At 33.5% G+C, this 19,275-nt stretch overlaps 1 protein-coding gene across 38 annotated transcripts in view; it reads left to right on the top strand.

Moving 5' to 3' along the window:
- ZBTB20 (zinc finger and BTB domain containing 20) overlaps positions 1–19,275 on the top strand; it is a 753,858-nt gene that overhangs the window by 26,393 nt on the left and 708,190 nt on the right. For 8 of the 38 annotated variants that reach the window (XM_072724007.1, XM_072723920.1, XM_072723766.1 and 5 more), the window contains exon 1: positions 14,722–15,052. The exons of 19 other annotated variants lie outside the window; for them this stretch is intronic. The gene's annotated coding sequence lies outside the window, so the exon portion shown is untranslated. Of the gene's footprint in view, positions 1–14,514; positions 15,053–19,275 lie in introns of those variants that run through there. 11 more of the 38 variants (XM_072723904.1, XM_072723725.1, XM_072723952.1 and 8 more) reach the window with 4 other exon arrangements.

Below are 19,275 nucleotides of genomic sequence, written 5' to 3'. Positions count from 1 at the left end.
TATTAAATGTGGTGATATATATAATGTTTAACATAGCACTCACTATATGGTAAAATGCTTGGTAAATGTTACTTATTACCAATATTTGGGTGATTTTATTTAATAATCACAAAAACCTTGTGCTGTAGGTACTTTTATTTCCCCCAATTTAAAGAAGAGGACAAAAGGCTTAATGAAATTAAGGGATTTGGCTAAAGTGCTAGGGCCAAGATTTGAACTTAAGCAGTCAGAATCCAGAACCCACATACCTTTAATTTTTATGCTCTATTTCCTCCTAATAAGTAAGAAACAAAAGGGAATGTAAGGGCCCAAAGAATTAAGTCTTTAAGTGTAGTTTTGTGAGTCTGAAGTCATCCAAGTGATTAATCAGCTGTTCTTTCAGAGTTGGTTAGATGAAATGGTGATCTGGTTTTAATGGCCCACCCAATTTACGCATAGCTATTTTTCCAATATTATTTTGTGAGTGTTTTTGGTGATTAGGTAATTATTAAGATATTTTAGAATTATAAAATGATATATGTACTACATAGAAAGTGTTGAAAATATAGAAAAGTATATAGAAAAAGGTGTATGATTTCAGTACTCAGAAGACAGTGGCTTTTTAAAAAAGATAATCTGTACTTTTTACATTTGATTTTTTTTCTCAGCTTTAATGAGGTATGATTGACAATTAAAATTGTGTATATTTAGTTGTACCACATGAGTTTTTAAAGAGGTACAATATGATGATTTAATATATGTATACATTGTAAAATGATAACCACAATCCAGGTAATTAATACGTCTATCACCTCACATAGTTACCTTTTTTTTTTTTCCCTTTGTGGTGAGAACACTTAAGATTTACTTTCTTAGTGAATTATAAATATACAATACAGTGTTATTAACGCTAATCACTATTCTGTACATTCCATCCCCAGAACATATTCATCTTACAATATCATTTGGGAAGAAATACATTGATTACTGAGGAAATTTAGTGTATTACTGAAAAATATAAAATTACACCCTAAATTTTATTTGAAAGTCATTCTCTACCATTAACAGCCAGACTAGCTATTATAAATTTTCATACAGGTGTGTATTCATTAATTCACTGTTTTTTTCATAAAAAGCTATTTTTAGGAAGGTGTTATAAAAGTGTTACAAAAATATTTGGCTGCACCACTAGAACCACTAGTGATAATAATAAGATGATTATATCCTTACTGTACTTTGGGGCTGTGTAAATAGTTTAATAATATGAATTATCCTTAGATTTAACTTTCATAGTATAAAACATTCTTTCTGTTAGATCTGGCTAGGACTGTTTTTTTTTTTTTCAATAATTGGGTAACCAGGCTTGATGGAATGGTAGGTGAAGGTTCAGTTTGTAACTTACCACGTACAAGGTGTTATAGGAGTTATTTACTGTCTTTGAAGCTCAACTTCTTACTGTAAAAAATTAGGATAATGTCAAATTACTTCATAGGGTAGCAATGAAAATTAAACTCAATGGTTGATATGGAGAAATGTTTTAAGCTGTTATGTGAAAGACAAATATAAATTGTTGATGTGAGTCATTGCTAGTTAGAAGAGATCCATAGTACAAAAAAAAAAAAAAAAAGAATTGAGAACCTCTGGTTTAGGAATAAAAGGAGGAAATGGATTATCATTTAATGAATTTTCACTACAGATCAAACACTTTTAATCTGTTTTCATTGAATATTTTTGCTCAGTTTTTCCCGAGGAAACTGAAATTCAAGGAAAATGAGTAACTTATTTCAGGTCAAACGAATGAGTCTGGAAGCTTGATTCAAACCCAGGCTTGTTTGACTTTAAAGCTCATGTTCTTTCTACCCAAACATTCTGCCTCTGTACACTTAGAGATGGAGTGTACCATTCATGAATAATTAAGAGAAAGATGAAAAGCTAATCTTTCAGGTTCTCATTAAGATACAGTGATGCCTTACATTTATTATTCCTTCCTTTACTTTCTCTAAATATTTCAAAATGATTTGCTTATTTTTTCTTTACAACAGTACTACAAGTTAGATAGAAAACTTTGTGAGATTTCATATGTGATTAAGTGTATCACAGCTGTTTTTTCTCTACCTCAGGTCACTTATCTAAAAAAATAGAGTCATGAAGAACATTAATGGTTTATCATGCATTTTACAAATGAATAAAATATTTTACAGAAAATGAAAATTCTTAACTTTAGTAAAGCAAAAGGTATATTTCATGCCTTTTAATTGATTTTTTATAATACCTAGCCAGTCATGATTTCAAATTCACTGGTGAGAATTGCCTGCTTTATACAGAAAATATCCCCATGATAATCAGCATTTAAACATTTCTTATCTTCCAGGGAGAGCTTGAGAAATGGAAAGTTCTATGTAGGTTGAGTAATCAAAGTGGGGTAGCTTACACAGAAGAGTTAAATGAAGGGGTAAGATGACAGAAACTGAATTGCATTCAACTTCTTTCTAAGTCAGCTTTTCATAGTGTAGCTTATTTTGTTGCAAGTGCATTCTCTTGTATAGAACATTAGGCATATTCATAGTCTAATATAAATATAGAAACACATTTCAAAATCCAAATAGAAATTACTTTTGAATTATCAATACCTTATTTTACATCTGTTTATACAAATCATCAAGGGTTATTGTATTTTCAAAAGCTCTGCAGAGTGTTATCCTTACTGCAAAGGTATAATGGGGTATGTATAAAAACAATAGCATGTTTTGCAATGGAAGTGCAGTTAATTGATCATTCCTGTCAGTAATGGAGTTGCCCAAGTTTTCACAAACGATAAACAGCAAGTTATGGGGGCATTCTTTGTACATTTATTCAACAACATTTATTTAATTATTGAGGACTTAATACATTCAAAGCATTGTATTTTGTACCTATTATGATATAAAGATGACTACAACATAACTTTGCCTCCAGGAAACTTGAAATTTTATAAAAGAGATAAGCATATAAACAACAAACTCTACTTGCCGTAATAAATACTCTTGATTTTGTACAATTAATCTTTCTCTTTCCTAGGGAAGGAAACTAATTTTTTATCAAGTGTTCATTATGTGTAGGTACTGTACTCAGGAATTAATGCATTTCATGTGCTTTGAATAATGCCTTCTACTTTGTAGGTGGTCAACAAATCCTGTTATTCTTAATCAAACTAATGTAATCATCAAAACAATTCTATGAGGTAGTTATTTTTATTTTACAGATGAACCATACAGACATGGATAAGCAACTTAACAATATATAGCCACTAAGTATTGTTCAGTACTGAGTCCAAGGCCCATATTGTACAGCAGTATTTTCAAAAATAGTGGGCATGTGCCCTAGGAAACATGCAAGAGGACATATTAGGGTTTGAGAGGGTATCAAACCTTTATGTAATTTTTTATTTAACAAAACTAAAGTTAAAGTTTACTAATTTTTAGTATGTAAGTTGTGGTTGGCAATATAAAGTATCATTCACATGCATTTTATGTTATACAAAGTATCCTGAAAGGGAGAGTAGGAGTTGATTTGCTCTAAGATTTGAGGGTACTGACTTTTATTCTTGCCTTGTTATGAGGAGTCACAGATTACACTATCCAGTTTTAAGTAAACCAATTCTTACAAAACAAACAACTGACTGCAAAAAATAGCAAAATAAGGATGGAATAATACTCAAGCACATCTGAACAAGAATATCTGTAATACATATTATGAACATGTTGGCTATATTACAAAGTAAAGACAATGATGACTTAATCATATTTGACAATGTGAGCCAAAAATAATAATCAAGAAGTCTATCTGAAATGTGGATTTATATTCACTCTCATTAAGGAAAAACCTCACCCTTAGTGTATGATGTGCCTTGAGCCAAAATGGCTAAAGTAATGCATGAAAAATAAGTAGCAACAAACTATATCACATTGGTCAGCAAATGCTGTTAGAAGATACATAGAAAACACTGCTGAAGATTTTAGAAAGGAAATCTTTGAACAAATGGTACAATGTGACTTACTATACACTTAAATGAAATTATTTGATATTTCTAATATTTCAACCAATGGCATTTGTTAGGCTCTATTTCACTAAGACAAAGAATTGCTTTTTTATGAATCACTCGAAGCGTTACTGGGGGAGATACCTGCTAAGCATCAAAATACTTTTTAAGTAAAATAATGCATTCTGAAAAAACTATGTTAACGTAGTTTTGGAGCATTGGAGTGGTTGGCTTGAGTAGAATGGAAAAGATTCTTGGGTGAGATTAGAGATGTTCTTCTACACATGAAATTCATTTGCTCATCATTTATAAACAAGCTATTTTAGCAAATTAGTTAAAGTCAGAAGTATACACAGGTGCTGTAGGATGTCACTGATGTAGTTAAGTTCTTTTTGACAAATGTTTTATGATCTAATAGAAAACACAGAATCAAATATGGTAGATTCTTAAAATTTTAGTAGAAGTTTTACAAACTTTGTAATAAGACAGAGTGTCCATGAATGGAGTTTCACTGGTTATTCAGTGGCAGAGTATTGAAAAGCAATATGAAATCTATGGTAGTTATGCATTTTTCTTTTACAGAATGACAAGAGTTCTAATTTTGCTGACCTTTTATGTCAGACATGTGGCTGACAATACTGTGCTCTCTAACATAAATTTTTGGAAAAAAAGAAACATACTTGATCACTTTATCTAAAGTAGTGATACTAACAATGAGTGAGAAGGTAACTGCTTTTTGAAAGGCTCAGGGCATGGAGAGAACATTTTCATATTGAATATTTGTCTTTATTTGCATTACAATGTGTTTTTTGTTGCCAAACCAATATGATAAATAAAACTCTAGTTTCTGCGTAATTGAAAAACTGTATAACAGTATCTGAAAACTTTTGAAAACTTGGAATAGAAATTTTGTAACTTGTTTCAGAATCTTCCAAATGAAATCTCTAAAATAGGCTTTAAAATTATTTTGTTAAAAAATTTTTTTAAATACCACATATACCTTTATTTTAGTAAGAACTGATTGACATACGGAAAGATGAAAATTTACAAGACAAAGTTCAAGAAAATCTTTTACATAATTGGTGGTTGGGATTGCAAATTGAGAATTGTGATTTAATAAGCACAGTCAATGATGCTCTTCTTCCACTTGGATCCACTGTTTTGTGAGGCTTTTCTCCCACTCTGACGGCCATTACAGCAGGTATCACAGTAACCTGAATGTAGTACCAGATTTTCAAATGGCTGTTTCACAAGGTGTAAAACCAAGCAAAGATATAAAGAATTCTAAATGTTAACCCAATTACCCTGCCTAAAATTTTATTTTTTAGTGAGGGTAAAAATGTCTTCAAAATTGCTACTAAATACAACAAAATTAAAACTTATTTAAAAATATCATTTATTTCTTGTTTTCTCACCCTTTAAAGTGGCTATTCATAATGTTCTGTAATGTGTGTAACATGGTAGTATAAGTCTATAACTTATAAATAATTATATATTGAAGTGTGAGCTTATACTAACCAGTGCCCAGTCAGAAAAACAGAAGTGACTCCAAACAGAAGAACTTTATTTATTTATTTTTAAGATTTTATTTATTTATTCGTGAGAGACACACAGAGAGAGGCAGAGACATAGGCAGAGGTAGAAGCAGGCTCCCTGCGGGGAGTCCATGTGGGATGCCATCCCAGAACCCCCATATCATGCCCTGAGCCACCCAGGCGTCCCCAGACAGAGGAACTTTAACTCAAAGAATTGGTTACAAATGTGTTGGGAAATCTGGTGGAGGGAAAGAAGGTGGCAGTGATACTTAGCGACGAGTATCTGCGGAAAGCAAGAGCAAGTTTTGTTCCCAGAGCTGGCAAGCCCTGTGCAGCTGAGGCAGCTGGAGCACTGCTGCTGCTGTAGCTGTTGGAATTGCCATTGCCACCGCTTTGCAGGAAGCCAGGCACCCACACTCCTACAGCCATGGCAGGAGCCAAGCAGCCCACAGTTCCACCAATGCTGTTGTACTTGCCAGGGCTCTTAGAGCTTCTGCTGCTGTTCTGCAACCGCACTACCATTGCTGCCATCAGCAGTCCTAGGAGTCAGATCCCAAGAGCTCTGAGCTGCAGCGGCTGCTAAAGCACCACTATTGCTGAGATTGCTAGTGCCAAAAGCAGAAGGAGAAAAAAAAAATGCTCTCTTTGACCTTTTGCCAGTGCTTCTCATTCTGGCAAAGCAATGTGGGAAATTTGGTTTTCAGGTTCCACTACAGAGGAGTATGGATGGAGTGGGAATGGAGTTCAGAACCGACATATAGATAAGTGATCCTTGTAGACTTCAAAATATTTTTAATGATGGAATATATAATTTTTAAAAATTGGAGAATCCATTGCTCTAGACTATAGCAGTAGTAAAACTACATCTTCAAGTTTTATTAACTTGTTTTAGAAGATGGATTCCGGTTTGTTATCTAAAGCTAGGGTTGTTATTCAGGAAGTAAACACTGGCACTGTATCATTTATTTACAGCCAGTATCTGTTTTGATTAGTTGCAATGACATTTCCTATTGGTCTCTGCCCATGCCTTATCAGCTATAAATATTTGTATATCACCCATAATTTCGTAAAATCTGCTCTGATTTATTATTTCTATATATTTATTAATTTAACTTTTAAGACAATAGTAACAGTGAAAATGTAGCACCTGGACGACTTCAGAATTTGCCTCATTTATAATACCTAATATTATATTTAATAATATCTATTATTTTTTGTAAAATATGTTTTAATATCTGATGAAACTGCTAAAGCACACATTAATTATTTAATGGCACACTGAATTAATGCATTTATTGGTGGACAGAGTTTAGGAGAAGTTTATTTTAGGCAACAACCACATGAATTTTATTAAAATATTAGCTTAGAGTGGTTTTCAGTTTATTTCAATTGCAGACTGCTAGATATGACATCATAAAGAGTGTGTATTGGAGTCCCAGACCATTATATTTCTAAAATGAGCTCCATAATGATGATTCATTTCTTTCATAATTAATACAGATTTAATTATGGGCAGGGTTCTTCTCTTATTGATTACTAATAAAACTATTTCCTCAACTGGTGAGATACTTCTTTTATGTTCATATTCTACATAGGTTTAACAGATGTTGGGACTATTTGTGTTGCAAAAAGCCCCAGGATTACGTTTTAAGTAGCATGTCATCAGTTTGAAATAGAGTAGGACATCTTATTTAATTTCATGATAAGTCTAAGTTTATGGATTTTCAACACGAAATTGAATATTTTTGATAATTTGATAATTTTAAAATACCTAATATTATTAAATTTTAATTTAATTTAATTCATTTAATATAATTCATTTCAAAATTTCTTCATAAGAATCCTATAAAACATTGCACATTGTTTTTGTATGTATACTGATTAATGAGATATTTCTGCATTCTTAATACAAATGAAAAAGATTGAGATTTCATGTAGATTTTTTTTCCAAAAGTGTGATATGTTTAAAAGGTTATGGTTGTAAACCTATAAATTATTGGGGTTAAAAGAGCTTTCTTAGATTAAAATCAGAGACTGTTTCTACCCATTTGGAATCATCCCTATGGCCTGTTGCCTCAGAGAAGTTAGCAGGCTGTTATCATGCTGACTCTATTATTAATAACTGGCTTCAATATTACTGGACAGATTGTTATTAATATTTCCAACCCTTTAATCACACTGGTTCATGGTATGTTTCTTTCATCACTTTTGAAAGTTGTTTATATGCTGCTTTTCTTCATTATCCTTTCTTTACATTTTACTTTGAGACAGTTAATATGATTTTTCTCAAATATATGTGAAATATGTATTGAAATTATCTGGGGAATCCATATGCTCTCAAACCTGTTTCCCATCATTAGTCTTTTTTCAAAATTTCTAATCTCATCAGTTATTATTCTAAAATTGTCGGAGTATTTTTGTCAAGCCCCTCCCTCTATCTCTCACAAATTCTATTTGGATTGATTTTAGGTCTGACTTGTACCCCCCTATTAGGTACATGACGGTGTGCCTCAGTATCCTCATCTATAAATGAAAACATTAATATTACCTTTCTTACAAGGCTGTCAGAAGAACTAACTGATGTAGTATATGTAGTAGCACTAGGCACAGTTCTTGACACATGTAGTAGTGGTAACTTTTAAGAACGAATCTTTACTAATAGTAGCAGCTTTTGTAGATAGGAAGAATAAGGAGGCTGAGTTTTACATGTAGAATCACTAAACAGGATGGTGGGGATCTCACCAATCTACTGGACAAGTAACATCATAGCAATTAAGGTGCCTCTTTTATATATCTTCTATATGACTTTTATTTTTCCTATAGAATATACTCCATAGTTTCTGTTTCTTTTTCCTTGTGTATTGAATATAGCCTGTACATATGAATAAATTATTATGTAAGTGTTGAAACTTTAAAGCAGTTGCCAGCACTGTCCTAGATTGTTTAGGAGAGAGGATTGAGCAGGGAGCAGGAAAAGTTCATGTAGTATACATGTCTAATACATTTTTCTAGAGCCAGGGAGATATTATGAATGACATTTTTATGTTTTTTAATTCTTTGATTCAAAATTTATCATGTCATGAAAGTACTCTCTTCCCCTATGTTTCTGAAGATTTCATATCATTTAAAATCAGTTTATGGAGGTAGTAACAACAATGAAATTACAACAAAACTGTAATTCAGACATTATATGCTTCTTCTCCATATGACCATATTTCTCCTGTATCTTTGTAGAAAGAGGTGATTGACTCAAATCCATATTTGAATCATTCTGTGTTAAAGATACTGTTGACTTTTTGCTATTCATCATTCATTGTTGGCTGGTATTCACGGTGCCACTGGTCAGTCCTTGGAACTCCTGTCTCTCTCATTAAGAAGCTTCTCTGTCTACAAGGGCTACAGTGTATGGGTGAATTTATGGCATACCTTCATTTTCCATCCTTGTACTCCTTGTTACACTACTAAACAAAGCTGTACAATATATCAAGCTTTGTAGAAGGTTTGAAGAGAAGATTTGCATCTCAAAAATGTAAATGTCTTAGAAGTTGATATTAAGCATCACTCTCTTAAATTTTTTGGCCACCACATTGGGAATTTCTCACTGCCCATCTTTCTTTTTGGCATTCTCCTCTCCTCCTCCTCCTTTGTCTTTATGCTCCCCTACTTTCAAATCGTTACTAATATCTTATGCAGCACACTTTCCTTCTCCCATAAGGAATTTTAAGGCCAACTTCTGATTTATACTTGAACACTTGTGTAATAGAAGACATAATGACTACATGAAATGTGAAGGCAAACTGAATTTTCTTCTCAGAGATGATGTGAATTAAAATTGTGCTAGCTATGGGGCAACACTTTTTTTCCAACATTTTCTTATGAAAATTAAAATTTAAAGATTTTATTTATTCATGAGAGACTCAGAGAATGAGGCAAGACATAAGCAGAGGGAGAAGGAGGCTCCCCTACAGAGAGCCTGATGCGGAACTTGATCCCAGGACACCGGGATCATGACCTGAGCCAAAGGCAGATGCTCAACCATTGAGCCACCCAGATGCCCCATGAAATTTTTCATACATAGAGAAAAGTTGAGGAGTATTACTTTTTGTTCTATTAAAACCATTTTGTTTTCTCAAGATCTTAATAATATATTTTATATGTAATTAAAAAAATTAAATGCTATTTAGAAGTTTATATCATCCTTTGAATTCAAATTTATTAAAGTTTTTAATTAACCAAGGTTTATAAATTCCATGTGTTATTGCTTTGTTTTTTCATTTGTTGATTCATTCCTTTATTCATTCATTTAAGAAAACTCTGTTGAGCTTTAACTATATTCCAAGTGTTCTTCCAGATAGTAGGCTGTCAATGCTTAATAAGTGGAGCCCCTATTCTGGTGGGCCCCTCAGTCTAGTGGCAATGGAGGTATAGTAAAGGACAGATGATTATGGATAGCACTGCAAAGGGCATAGTAAAGGTACTCCAAGTAATGTAGTTTTCATGTAATTTTTGTTTGTTTAAAACTTAAATATTTGTTGACTAGAATTGAAATACATCTCTTCCCATATAAGGTTCAAACTACTGACCTAGTGTTAGTAAACTATGATTTATCTACAATCTCTTCTAGTTTTTCTTGGGACTAATGGGATACAATTTTAAAACAGATGACCCAAATTAAGGATTATTATCTAATTATGCTGCATAGAATTAACTTTATGATGGTGGCCTCAATGACAGTATAGTCATAGCACTTAGTCATTTTGACCCATTAACCCGTCTTTCCTTTTCCATCCATTACTAGGACTAAAACTCTTATTCTTTCCTTCATTGTGACATGAACTTTCTTTCTTTTTCTTTCTTTCTTTCTTTCTCTCTTCTTTCTTTCTTTTTTCCACTCCCCCTTTTGTTTTTAGGAATGTTCTTATGAACAGTCTTAAACTATTTCAACCTTTTTTTTCTGTTTAGCCTCACATGATATAAAAACACTAATGATGCCTGAAAAAGGACTTTGCAAAAATATATTTGAGATAATGGTAAATGCTTTTGAAATTGGTTGATTTTTTTTCTTTTCAAATTAAAAAAAAATCACCCTCCACATAGTTTTGAAAGTATTCATTTATCAAAGGACCCCATAACTCTAAAATTAATGAAATTTTATGTTCTAGGTTAATAGTTACCACTGATTTCTTCAAATGCTTAAGAATTTCATGTACTGTGCATTTGTAGAAGACACTTTACTAGGCAGCTTGGGAGCAATGGATAAAGTATACTCAATGGGTCTATAAACCACGCTGCTGGAGAATAAATTATTTGTCTCCAGTCTAACCTCAGGACATCCCCCTGTTCCATGTGCGCATACACATACACATCTTTCATAAGCCACATACTAAATTTAGGTATTTATATTTATCTTGTTGGATTTCATTTTTAGCTTTCTGAGGGAGAAGCACAAAGTTTAAGGCACTGCATTACATGGCATATCACATTATGGAGTGGCAAGATTATTTGCTTACGCTAATACTGTTTACATGCTGTCTCCCACCAGCCTGTGGAGTATTCAAAAGCAGAAACTAAATCACACATTTTAACTTCACTTTTCACCCCCAAGTATCATGAATGGCACATAATGGGCACACAATCCATGTTTAGTTAATGCACAAAGATCAGAGAAGGGGCAAATTCTTTCTTGCAGAATGAGTCATTAGTATCAAAGTGTTCAGAATATATCTCTAAATAATTCAAAGTTAAAACCAAGTGTATAAAATCAAATGATGGTATTACCCAGCATCTCTTTCAAATCATTTATAATTGAATCCTTGCTTTTCCATGCTTTTCTCAGGCTATTGGGAAACGGGATATTTGTTTTGTTGTATTTTATATATTATTTATTTAGTTATTTAAACAGTTATTTGCATCAGTAGTAGATATTCCATACTTGAGCTAAGGAACCTTTAAGGATTATGTAGGCTTTTTAAAAAATTTTTTTTTGTTTTTTTAAACACAAGGCATTTAAATGGATAATCTAGGAAACTATATGTAATGCAATTAGTTTTTATACATTGTTTATTTATTGACTATAGGTTTTTTTCAGTTCAAGCAAATGGAAACATATTTACGGACATTGGGGAATAAAGGTGATTGAGTGGAGTATGTAAACTTTTAGAGTCGTTAGACTCTCAAACCAAATGTATTGAGAACTGTGTAAATTAGAAGAGCAAATTTACACTATATTAGTAAGCGAGGTATGAGAAATCATTAGGATGTGCTGGGTTTGACTTATAAGCACAGAATCTTATGGATAGATGAAGCCTTAGCTGTCATTAGATGCCAGGAAAGAGTAGGGTACAGGGACTAAGCACATGAGCTCTAAGCCAGACAGTCTGGGTTCAAATCCTATTACTGCTATGCTGTGTGATCTCAGGCAAATCACTTAACCTTTCTGGTTTTTTACCTGAAAGTGCCACTAAAAATAATCTCTACCTCATACGGTCACTAGGATTTAATGAGTTAATAAGAGAAAAGTATTTTGAAGAGGGCCTGGCAAGTAGTATAAGCACCTAAGCATTAGCTAGTATCATAATCATTATTATGTTGTTCACTTCAGTTCTTTCCTTTTAAATTTAATTATTTTTTCATATGAAGAAATGGAAACGGAGGATGGTTAGATGGCTTGTGTAGGGTATACAAACTACTTGTGGCAGTGCTGAAACCAAAACCAGTTTTTAACTCCCACTCTAGGATCTTTCTACCAGATGAAATTGTCCCATGGCTTATCAACATACAAAACCACTTAATTTAATAACTATAACTTCCAGAGTCTGATAGTCAATTAGGAGTATTGTTTCACATGGTGCTATGATTAATTCAATACTTGGGTCTCCCATCCCAGAAAGAAGAGTGTGACTTGAACTCCAGAAAATACTAAGAATGTGCCACTTACTGTGCTTGGAATCTAGTAAAGTGTGCAGATATAGAGGAAAGCATTGAGGTGTTGTGCATTTTTCACCAAGCCAAAATATTTGTTTTTCTTTTTTAAATTCAACTAGCTAGCTGTTCTATTTAGAAAAGGTGAATAGCTTTCACGGTCCTTTACATTCCTTTTGACTCCTGCTGGTGGAACTCAAATAATGTCTTCTTATTCTCTTTGGGTTAAAACAAAACGAAAGAAAACAAAAATACCTAGAACCTTGTTTTAAAAATCAGGACATAGTAATATCTAATTTGAATGAGTCTGTCAAACTATGAGGCTTGTGTGCTTTTTTAAGTGGTATTTTTCTTCAAACATTTGAATAAAGCTTTAGAGAAACAATAGGGCAATAGTAGAAAAACAGAACTGCCAGGCTGAGCAGTAAGGGGCGAGATGCATGCTGGTACCTCAGGCACACTAAGTGTATTTTAGAAAGGTTTTTCTTAAGACATGTGACCAAAAGCATATTCCTTTTATTTTATTACATCCCCTTGCCTGTGTATCTGTCCCCTCTTTATTAAGCAACCAGCCTTGAGAGAGGTAAAGCACTATTACACCACCTGAGAATTGGAATTAGTGGTTGACACTAAGAGTAGAGGGTTGGACTCTTGATTTCCTAGTAGAATTTTCCCAGGACAGTTTGCACAATGTGTAGCTAGACATCGTCTTCTAATTTCTGTGCTATAGGTTTTCTGCTCTTAAAATAGCTAAAACAATACTGATCTCTGTTCTGAGCATGATCCAAGATTCAACTGATATGTTAAAAGATTTTTGTGCATCAGATGAAGATACAGTTGATCTATAAGTTATATATTGAAGTAATTAAGTTATTTATTTTATCAACTGAAAATTGGCTTTTAAGGGAAGGAATTGATGCTTATATAATATAGTAGTTATGTTTATGCAAAAGAACATTCTAATATTTGCAGAATGGTAAAATAAAAACACCAAGCCACACAGAAAGGATGATTTTTAAATTAATATACTTAATACACAATTAATTACTGGTGCCCAGATTCAGGATTTGAATGGGTCAGATGAATTCACATTTTCCATTTTTATGTAAATTTTCTTTAGAATATTTAACCTTTATTGTGATGTTCCTAAGTCCCATCTAAATGACACACAGCCAAATTGTACAAAAATATTTTAAGGAAGGTGGTTGTCTAGGTAGACAAGCAGAGTCTAGTTTTAAAAAATTGGGGGACAACAGGAGCTTGAAACTTGTTCTGTTTTCTGATGTTTGTAATTCCATAGCTGCAAGTATACCACCTATGGGAGAAAAAGGCACCAGGGAGTGGGAAAAAGGGGTGGGGATCACGTGATGTGTGGGGAGTGTAATACCAGCATTATTTTGGTTCTAGCATATTAAAAAAATTGTTAGAGGTATCAGACAAAGAAAAACATGTTTTTTTTTTTTTCCTTTTTAAGAAAGGTTTGTTTAGAGGCATTGATTAATTTTATTTTTCCCTCCTAATAAAAGAACAAGGGGTTTCCGCTATGGCCTCAGACCCATATTCTCTGAAATCTTGTCCTGCTTATGATGGAAGCTCCTTATGGGATTTATTTCTGTTGTTGTAACATTATCTACTATATGCATTGCACCTGTTCACACAGAGTACATTGCATTGTGATATTTGTACAGATAGATGCTTCAAATAAGAAACCAATCTGCCTCTTCTGGAGTACTAGTCTATTAGTTACTTAATTAAACTTAATTATGTTTTTGTCTGCAATTTTGCGTATGGTCTTGATTTATTTACGGAGCAATGATTTCTTCTTTGCAGTTATCAGTTTTGTCTGAGATCAGTTTTCCTATTGTATGGAGTCTTTCTTTCAGAGCCTCCTTTAAGACTGCCTCTGACTTTAAAATCATTACTAGGCTTTTGTCAGAGCAGATTTGTTGACACTCTTCTCACATTAAAAAAAAATTTAAAAGATTGCACAAATAAGCTATGCATTTCACTATTTCCTGCTAATATGCAAAAATGTATTTATGATAATTACATGTACTGTGTGCCAGAACTGAAACAATACATTCCTCATAATGGAGCATAAATAAAGAAGGTGGAGCCAGCTGCTCTTAAACTGTTTATTTGCAAGCAGTAATGATATAGAGAATATACCTTTTTCACTCTGTTAGTCTGGCAATACTGAACCTGTTGCTGCATTAGACGAGTTGCATTTTGCTGGATAGGGGAAGGAGGGCTGTCTGCTGTCTGGTAGGAGGGCTTTGTCTGTGCCTTTCTCTCTCTGTTTCTTTCTGTTTTTCTTTCTCTCTCCTCCTCTTCTCTCTCTCTCTCTCTCTCTCTCTCTCACTCGCTTGCTCTGTCTCTGTCTCTCTCTCCCTCTTTGCCCCCCCTCCCTCCCTCTCTCTTGCTCTCTCTCTCTCTTCCCGTCTCTGTGGTTTGTAAGGTAGGTTGCAGTGTGTGTATATACACAACATCAAGAGCAGGAAAATGGACTCATTAGGGAGGCAGGCAGTCATTACCACTCACACTGTACTTCCAGGGAGACACCGATTATGAGAAGAGAAACTCAGCGCTGGGGAAGAAGGTAGGGCAGACAACTTTCATAAAAAAAAAATCCTGCTTCTTCAACCCCCCCCTACCTATCATCTCCTTTAGCCCCCAATGCTTTTATTCTTTCTTCCTTGAATTTTAATTTCCAGATTTAAGTTTGACAGAGCTGCTGCTAGCTTAAAATTTGGAACATTTATAGGAGGCCTACCCTCTACTCCTTTTCTTCCTACTTATTTAAAGGGTGTGCCCTTGTGATTCAGTTTAATTACTTTAAAAATAATTGCAAACAAACCTATTTTTCTCACTAAAGTACCAAATAAATCAGTATCTTTCACTCTTTTATAACAGACCCCTCCGTATGTTTGTTAGTCTCTTTGCTTTTCTTGTCTGTTTATGCAATTCCATCTGTCTGTCTATATATCATGTTGTCCTTATTTATTGCTAACTGGGTTGTGTTAGTTATGTGCCAATGAGTTTTAGCTGCAGTGCCAGTGTGGGTATTACTAAAGTAAGACTCTTGTTCTTTGTTTTACATTGAAGTTTAAAGTCCATATTTACAGTTTAAATCCTTTAAGCAGGTTGAATACTTTTTGCCAGCATATTTATTTGATGGCATTGGCTGTAAGGTGAGGGGTAGTCACTGAGGCTGGGTAAGAATCTAGTGATTATTTTTTATCACACACTCTTCTATATTACATGTGGGGGGTATATTTTGAAAGGAACAAGGTACTCTGTTTTGTAACTTTTATTTTGCAGATGGACTTTTGGATTTATAGGGATATCACTGGGATTAGTAAGGATGCAAACTTTCTTAACAAACAGTTCTTATCCTAGGACAGTTTCTTTTTAGTATGTTACTGTTTATTTATGCTTGGGGAGGGTGGGGTGGGGGCTGGCCATCTTTTTATGAAGTGGAAGCTATGAAGTGTATCAGGCCATCTTATGCAACAACTGCAAGTATTCATTTAACATTTCGGGGACTATAAATAATGTATTTGTTATTTCAAACATAGTTCTGAGGTGCTTTGTTTTTCCTTTATTTTTTTTTTCTTTTTTATGGTGGGAAAAGTTGCATTTCACAACTAGTGGACATTGTTGAACAGTTTTCCCAGAACAGTGTTCTTCGAAATTCAAAGGAGTAGTTAAATAGGTCCATCTGAAATGGACTCTTAATGGAGTTTTATTCGGATTTGTTTGAAAGTAAAACTGCCATTCATTTGATAAAAATTAAGTCAGATAGTAAGATACACAGATGTTTTGAACATATACAGGAGGAATGATAAAAAATGGATGCTGATCTATAGAGATCTTTGATAATACAATCACCTTTTTCATAATAAATTATTTATTTAATAGAAGTGGCAGACTTATTTTTTTTTTTTTAATTCCATTAGGCCTCTCTGACAACACAAAGAAGTCCATAAAGCAATATTCTTAAGCCACCTGGGACGCTAGAGCAGATTCCCAAACATATTCTCAAGGTTCAGACCTAGTAAAATGTTTATTAAAAATCCATTATTCCAAAAGGGTGGTGAACTTTTGCTGCTAAAAGTCTTTTTTTCCCCTTTCTTTTTAAAAATTTATTTGGAGACTTTTAATTTGCTTCTATTGCCTAAAGTGTCTTTTAAGCTGGAAAGGACAGCTTTGACCAAGAACAGAACAAATACTAAGTACACTCAGGTCCTGTCAGAGATTTTTTTTCCCCCAAAGATCTAAAGGGAAACTTTTAGGGGAGTCTATTGAAAGCGTATGTTAATGCAGGTATGCAGTATATGGTATTTCAAATGTGATTTTCTCCATTTTAAACTCTTGACCCAAAAATTTGTTTTAAAACTAACATCTCAAAACTGTGCATGTCTCATGCACCTGTCATTTTCTATGTTAACGTTGTGAGGACTATCTGAAATTCTACCCTTGTTTTCAAAAGAAATCTTTCATGTATCTCTTGATCAACAATTCTCTTTTTCTGTATACATGTACGTGTGGGGATATCTATGTGCATATATATGAATGTATCTATATGTTCTCACACATGTGTACGGGTAAGAAATCACAGATTCTTTGCAGATATGACATTTTAAAAATTTCATGTTAAGCATATTTATGTTAATGAGAAACAAAAATGGAGAGGTTTTTAGGAGAAGGTAAAGATTTCTTTTAACCTTCTAGAAAGAATAAAAGAAAGTAAAAATTTAGTCATATTTATGGTTGGCTTGATTTTTAGAATGTGTAGAATTATACACAATATAAGAATTATAATTCTTAGCCTTCAGTAGATTTAAAATATTTTTAGTATGAAAAGTAATCTTGGCCTCTTTTGGGAGGGATTGTCATAATCTAAATACTACAGGACACTGTAAAATGTGAATAAGTAAACTTAAAACCAGTGTACTCTGATATATAGGACTTTGGAAAACTGAAAGGCTTGTGTCACAGGAGGGCTATAGGGTGCCAAAAAGTCATTAACTAGCCTTACAGGTTATGGTGGGCCTTTCCTATCAGCACATGAAATCTATTGAGAGGCCCGAAGTCTTGGGCAGGTCAGAGTGGGTTTCATTTTAATATTGGAGCGGACAGTTATCTAACACACCCACATGAGGAAGTGCTCTAAAGCAGTTATTTCATGCTTTGCCATGCCCTGTAGCTAAAACAATTTGGTACTGAGTGACGTGTGTGTGCTTTTTAACTTCTATCCGGTAAAAAATCAGCTTTGGCTCCTTGAAAAGGACCAAAACTGGAATAGCAAGACAGCATAATTCAAATGCTAAGCATACACTGGTTTAAACTTTTTTTTTTTTAAGTTGAGGGACGAATTATCACGATTGTTTTTAATATAAAGACTATATAGTAATTTCCTGGATTTTACTCATTAAGATTTCAAAACTTGCAGATACTTTTCTTCTTCACATTTTTCTCCAGAAGCCCACATTCATCAAAAGGATCACAGCTGCATACTTTCCCCCGAAATGTGAACAAATAAATGGCATTCCTGTTTATCTATTTTTGAATTTTAATGATTAGTCCTTGTGCTAATTAACAAATTCCTGTATTCATAAAATCTGGCACTTCATAAATATCCAATTGTGTGATTATCTACACATGTCCTGGCTTCCTATAAATATAGAAATTATCAGTGGATGTGTTCATGGACTTGCCCAAGGCTGAATAGTGGCTGGCCATGCTGCCACACAGGAAACCAAGTTCAGACCCTGAGCAAATGTGTTGTCCCAGGGCCTGGCAAGGTGTATGGAAGTAGCATATTGCTGATATTGCTAACGAGTGATCCTTTCTGGCAAAGGAAGGACTGATGTTGACATTCTTTGAGTGCTGCTAGTTCCAGTCTTCTTCAGTCCTAAGGGTGGCCTTTTTAGGTCTAAAAGTTGATAAAGGATATTAAAGCTGACTTGCCTTGGAGGCCACTTTAGAACTATTATAACAAACTACATTTTTCAGTGAAAAATATCCTGGACTTCTACGAAAGAAGTAAAATAGTATATTCATCCCAAGTTCTTTAACCAGTGAGAATCTTATTAGCAGGAAAAGTTGTGTAGAGCTGAAAAGAAAATCTAAGTATTTTTGTTTGTATGGCTGTGTAACTATTGCAAGCAAATTACAGGAATCAAATATCATTTACATAGGAATAGTTCACCTACATCAAGGACAATAAACACTAGCAGCTGAAAAAATGCATACATATAAGGGTTATCATTAATTAGAAATCAACTCTTTTAAATGATTTTTTTCATATTATATGAGCCATTTTGGTTACCTCATACAATAATTAGATATTATTTACAATGATACTAGAATCATCATTGGCCATTTGATTTTTTGCTCCAAATTTTCAAATTCTGTATAGAATTCCTAGATATTTGGCAAACTTGAAACTTAAATTTTCTCTCAAACTTGTTTTGTGCATTTCCAAAGCTTAAGTAATTTCTAGCATTTTGCAGAATCCTCAGGGATTATAGCCAATGTCAAATAGCTAGTAAAATACTTTTAATTCTTTACCAAAAACCCAAGGGCAATATCTATATCTCAAAATTCTAGAGAATGCCTGAATTTGTATATATTCCTGTAACATAGTTATTATACATTTAATCATCAAATGTACATTGTTGCCAATTATGCTGAACATATCAAAAATATATTCTTTGAACTCTTTTACTTCTGATTTCAACATAGGCAAGCTTTTGAGGCTGTGGGAAGAAGTAATGCCATCTATCATTACTGTCATGTATGTAGTAACCACTATAA

This window comes from Vulpes vulpes, chromosome 1 (assembly GCF_048418805.1).
Source record: "Vulpes vulpes isolate BD-2025 chromosome 1, VulVul3, whole genome shotgun sequence".
Taxonomy (NCBI): Eukaryota; Metazoa; Chordata; class Mammalia; order Carnivora; family Canidae; genus Vulpes; species Vulpes vulpes.
Note: the sequence above shows the minus strand (reverse complement) of the source record. Positions and strands in the feature narration are given on the sequence as shown.